Raw genomic sequence first — 6,496 nt, 5'->3', positions numbered from 1 at the left:
TTGAGGAACACAGAAGGGAGAAGCTGTATTACTACATAGTTCAGTGAGGCTTCATAGTGCTTGAGGCTTTGCTGCGGACACCTTGTTACGGACCTACCGATCACACCGAATCACCAATTGAACATATGTGTTTGAGAACCTAGGGAGGCTTTGATCCAGCTGTCCCCCATCAAATTGTACAACTCAATGTTTAATACATACTTTTGGTCTCAGTCCCCTGCGAAAGCCAAGAGACAAAACGCCAAGAGATAAATACCCTGACATTTTGGTTTACTGTTCAAACCATCTATCTGTACAGTTTGTTTAACCCCAAACCATATAACAGTATATTTGATCTATGTTAGAAATAGGATTCAAATATTGTGTGAATAAATTTTATTTTTCTTACAGAATTGCCAGTGAAAGCCTGCTTTCTCTCTTACTGTGCTTTATATCAGTGAGCTAATATCCAGAATGTTCTCTATTGTTATTATGACCTTGGTTCTGTCAATGGTTCAATCCCTGGTCTTGTCTATTTTACTCATTTACTCTATTTGAACCCATTGATGACATTGAGGAACAGATTAAGAGGACACTGTACTGTTACATAGCTCAGTGAGCTAATAATCAGTATATTCTCTTATATCCCGGGTTCAATCCCTGGAGATTTCTCTGTTTTATCCCTGTGTGTTGTGTGGACCCAATGAGGACATTGAGGAACACCAAAGTGAGACATTGCATTGCTATATAGCTCAATGAGCTAATATCTAAACCTTTCAGTTTTTTGGAGACCTTGGTTCGATCCCCGATGTGGCCCCAACTTTATTCCCTGTGTGTTGTGTGGACCCGATGAGGACATTGAGGTTGGTCACTCTAATGTTCAGGCTGAGAGCTGGTATAGGGGTTAGAGGCCAGGAGCAGATCCAGTTCCTGGTTCTAGTCCTGGTGCTGTCTCCTCTAAATAGTTGCCAATCCCTGGTTTTATTGTATAGTCCTAGTCATCCCCATTAAGTGGCTGCCTGTGAGCTGGCAGTCACCATAAAGGTGGGTCTTACTTTTTTGGCCTCTGAGAAACTCCCAGCGTAGAGGATTTTCCACAGCCCAGGAGCCAAGTGATAAAGTGGCCTTGCGGGGAATCGATCCAGGGTCTCCAGCATTAGAGGCGGAGCAGCTACCCCGTCAGCCCCGATAATGATAAGTGATGGTGGTTGATAATATTAGGTGAAGTTTCCAGTGGTCTGATGCTTCTATGACATCACATGTTTACCACTAAATGATGACCTAGACCAGGGGTCTGTAACCTGCGGCTCTTCAGCCTCCTTGTTGTGGCTCCCTTCGGCTGCCTCGGGGAGATCTCTGATGGGGGATCCCCTTCCTCCCAAGACACTGCGGAGGAGGGGGATTCCCTATCCGGTGTTCTAATGAAAAAAATCTACCAGTGAATATGTTTTGCGGCTCCAGACTATTTTTCTTTAGTGGAAGAGGAGGCAAAATGGCTCTTTTGATAGTAAAGGTTGCTGACCCCTGACCTAGACCATAGTATGGGGCCCTCTCTTGCTTGTCTTTACCTCTCCATAGAACAGAACAGGCAGAGCTTAGAAGTATGTGGTGAGTAGGGATGAACAAGCGAGATTTGTAATTTCAATCTTGCGGCGAACTGGGCCTTTCTCGCATACCGAACATGGAGGCGAGATTGGCCTTGTGATTCGCCACGAGGTTGTGTTCTCACTGAACGAATGAGGGAAAAAGCAGGGGGCAGTAACGGCGACTATTTCCGGCAGAAATCATGACTGGGAGTGAATCATTTGCTCCCAGGATGCACAGCAAGGCCCAGCAGCCAATCAGTGGAGATCTGAGCACAGGCAAATATACAGGGAAAGAGGGAGGGGTTAGTAGTTTCATCGGACCCATCGGAACTTCGAGGAAATTTTTGCGATGATGCCATTCTCACTCATCCCTACCCACGGCCTCCCCCTCCTGCTGCTGCCGCTTGTCAGTACTCCATTCAGTAAAATTGTACACTTCTGGGTGGCATTGACAATGCACTACAACCAGCTCTAGATGCCAGTTACCAATGCGGTCCACGCTCCGTCTCAAGGCCTACCACCTCCTCCTGTTGCTGCCTGTCAGTACTCCATTCACTAAAATTGTACACTTTTGGGTGGCATTGATGATATACCACACCCAGCTCTAGATGCCAGTTACCAATGTGGTTCCCACTGCGTCTAAGGGCCCACCGCCTCCTCCTTGTTGTGTCCAGTAATCAAGGAGGTAGGGTAACTTAAATCAGGTTAATTTACAAGATTCACCAACTATATACATGAGCAGTGTCTGTAGTACATCTTTGGAGCAGAGCAGAACGAACAACACGACTATGGACTTTGTACAGCTCTACGTAATATGATGGCGCTATATAAATACTGCATAATAATAATAATAACAACGCCGATATAGATTGTCTTAAGGAGTAAACAACTGGAACAGGGACATCTAGAGGCCAGATGGATGAACACCACTTTTCCCCTCTTGTACAAAAAGCTTTTATTTTTTTAAATATGTAACAGAATGCAAGTAACAAGAATGTAAAACTATAACACAAAACAGTACTATGCAAGTTAACTACATCATATAGTCCTTTGTCCACAGGTGGTCTTCTTACTCTTTGAGTATATCTGGACAGTTCTGGTACCTGATCTGCAGTTTGATCATCATCAGTAGTAATATGAAAATATCCTTCATCAAATTAAGCATCTGAAAAGTCCTGCCTAACAGGGGCAAGACGACTGGCATTCCATATACGTCCATCAGACAGTTCATAGTGTAAGGTCCTTGCCGAGAATTTGGCTTGTCCCTGTTTCACTATTCCAGGTTTCTTAACTCTAACTAGAGCTTTACTTTTATCTTGCTGCACTTTAACAGTCTTAGCAACTGATGATCTCAGAAGCACTGGAAGTTGTATGTGAGCAACATGAAGGTTAGAGCGCATATGTCTGCCATGATGTAGCAGTTCAGCTGGTGGTGCTTGAGTAGTTGCTCTGTAAACATGTAAGAACTTTGTTAAAGCACCAAAATCACAGGTAACAATAAGCTCTCTCAACACTGCAATATAGAGTATTGTGGATTTGACAGCATGCTGTCCACATTGCTGGAATTTATATCTTTCTGCAACCACATTTACTTTAGGCTCAAAGAAGTTCTTTAGCACAGTGACAGCTAAATCATAGGATTCATCTGCTACAGGTAAAGTGTAGAACATACGCTGTCCTTCTGCTCTCAGGCAGTGAATAGGCAAAGCACGTTTTCTAGCTTCACGTAAGGACTCCTGATTAGCAGCAAGTATGTAATGCTCAAACATCTGAATCCAAGCAGTAAAATGCAGATTGCTGTAGAGATATCCTCGTCGCCAATTTTGTTGTGTCCAGTAATTACGGAGACAGGGTAACCTAAACCAGGTTTATTTACAAGATTCACCAACTAAATATATGAGCAGTGTCTGTAGTACATCTTTAGAGCAGAGCAGAACAGGAACTAACAACAACACCGATATAGATTGTCTTAAGGAGTCAACAACTAGAACAGTGACATCTACAGGCAAGATGGATGAATACCACACACTCCTCCTGCTGCTGCTGCCGCTGCTGCCTGTCAGTACTCCATTCACTAAAATTGTATTACACACTTCTGGGTGGCATTGACGATACACTACACCCATCTGGTCCTCCATCCTTTTACCTAATGTCACCGCACTACTTGTCCACAACTTTATGCGTGGCATTCCTAACACATCATCCAGGTCATGATGCTACCTGGCAATGTGGTCTCCTGCTGTTTTGACAGCAGGGACTGCTGCTAGTGGGTTGAGTTCACACGTAGCGCCACCCTTTCTCAATGTCCTAATGTTTATGCTGCCTTCTGTTCATTGTCCATCACTCAAAAAAATTCTATTTGCCTGCCATTTTCTGGAAAACCACATGGTCTTTTGGAACTTTTCTGTTCTTCTACACATACCTAGCAAATGGTGGTTCTAAAATGTATAGGGGCTTTGCTATTAATGTTTAAAGTCGACCCACTGACTTTAATGAATTCACGGACCCATCGGAATTTCACGGAAATTTTTGCGAGACTGTCAGAGGCCTTCACGCTCATCCCTAGTGGTGAGTCAATACAAACTATCATGAAATCAGATCACACAGTATAGTAAGAATGTACACGTTGACCTTCCACCTGTTAATCAGCAGTAAGCAATGAGATCACTAATAATGGGTGAGATAGCACTGTGTGCACACTGTTTTATCATATTTCAATTACCATCTTCCTTCGGGGGCCAAAAAAGGATGTTGCAGGCCAGAGTTTGACATCCCTGCTTTACATAGTCCGAGTATGAGGTAAAACTGTTGGCCATGAAAGCCAGAATTTAGCCTTTTTACAGGACCTAGGAGTAAATACAATGCCCCATTCCCACCCCCTTAATGACCCTCATGCCTACCAAACAGGAACTTTGTAGGGTAGTGACTGCAGAAAGAGAAGTTCTGGAGGTCCAAGAACTAAACCTTGAGAATTGCTGTTCTGTACTAACTTACAGCCAAATATATTACATTGCATTGGCCTTAAATTTGCAATGGTGTATATCCTTACAGTGCTTGGGCCCAGTGATAAGACATGGAGGAATTTGTAAGGCAGAAGGTGACGCCAAGACAACGTGCCTGAGGGGAGGGTCGAATAACAGTGTTGTTAACAGTTAGGAATGTGGCGGGAGACTTGTAATGTGACGGTGGGGAAGATAATGAGTTCTGTTTTATCCAGGTTGAGTTTCAGGAATCGGTCAGACATCCATGATAAGATGGCTGACAGGCAGCATGAGACCTTATACAGGACTGAGGGGGACAGGTCAGGGGTGGACAGATAGATTTGAGTGTCATCAGCATACAGATGGTACTGGGTGGAAACTTACTTGGTCTATCCCAGCCAATAGGTCCCGGTGAGGTACCCTCTACTCGGCCTGGTAGGATCGTCGATTAAATTCGGCTTCACCTACTTGCTTGGCCCTTGCCAGGTTGGCGGCTTAGCCCTTGCCAGGAACGAGCATGCGATCACCCCTTACCCCCACCTTTGGGTCACTACCCCGGTAGTGGACACTGAACTGCCTTTTCAAAGGCAAAAGAGCCCGAAGAGCCAGAGAAGCCGACCATCAAGGACACTGAGGAAGCCGAAGCCAAAACAGAAGCCCAAAGTGTCCTAGAAGGAAGAGAGATGGCCCCATAGAAAGACAAGAAGAACAACCTGGAACTGGCCCAAGCCAGCCAGGCACAAGACAACACAAGACTGTCCACCTCCGCCTCCGGCCCAGCAAGACCAGCCCCAGCTGCATCTGCAGGAGCAGAGGCCAGCAGAAGACGCCAGAACGCCGATGGGGTCCCAACCCTGGAACCCTGGATGAAGCAGACGGTCGTCCTCCAGCTGAAGGAGGTGAACGGAAGAGTACCGGACATGACCGTGGAGGTCTTTGGGAAGAAGATGGTGATCGACCAGGGTTTCAAAAGGCCGAGACCCTCTCCATCCAAGCTTTCGTGAGAGGAATCTTTTACATCACCTTCATCTCGTTACAGGTGTGTAGAAGGTATTGGGAGAAAGTGAGGGCAGCAGAACCCAGATCCCCTTTCGGCAACTTTGTTGCCAATTCGCCCATTCAACGTAGGACAGGACATCGCCACGTACCTGAAGAGATTTTGCACTGTGCTGAAGGAGCCGACCTGGATTCTGGACGCCAACGGCTTCTGGACTGGTAAGTGGACCCTCACCTGCAAGCTCAGGAGAGACGCCACCACGGGGAACCTCCTGCACGTGCCCCAGTGCATAAATCTCAGCCCATGCCCCGGAATCCTCCACTAGGAGGACATGCCAGGGACCTGCAGAAGGTGCAGAGCAGCAGGCCACGTAGGAAAGGATTGCCCCGCCGTGTTTTGCGGACTCTGCATTGCCACAGGGCACGAGTCCAAGGATTGACCGAGGACCAAGATCTGTAACCTCAGCGGGGAGAGAGACCAGCTCTACCGGGAATGGCCCAAAAGGATAAGATCCTATGGGGGGGTGCTCAGAGGCACAGGAGCCTTGCAATAGTAAGGCTGGGTGTACATAGACGGCTTTTAAAAGGCATGGAGACGCTACTAAAGCGTTTACGTGCGTTTCCATGCAATTTTACAAGCGTTTGAAAGCTTGCCTTTAAAATTCTAAAAGAAACCTCTTATAATCCCCAATGACCCGTCTTACCGCGATTTGCCGCAATTTTACATAAGCGTTTGTAGGGGTTCTTGATTTTAACCCTTTCAGGGAATTGGTACAGGAGTACATATAACCCTTCACTCATTCCCTCATAGGGTTAAAAAAATCTGTAAACAATAAAACTAGACTTTAACGTTAAGGAATTTTATGAGATGTGTGTGTTCTGTGTTAACTGTGTGAAACGTTTTTCTTTTTACAGGTTATCCCACAGTGAAAGGATGGTTCCCACGGCTGCTTT

This window comes from Pyxicephalus adspersus, chromosome 3, assembly GCF_032062135.1.
Source record: "Pyxicephalus adspersus chromosome 3, UCB_Pads_2.0, whole genome shotgun sequence".
Lineage (NCBI taxonomy): Eukaryota > Metazoa > Chordata > Amphibia > Anura > Pyxicephalidae > Pyxicephalus > Pyxicephalus adspersus.
Note: the sequence above shows the minus strand (reverse complement) of the source record.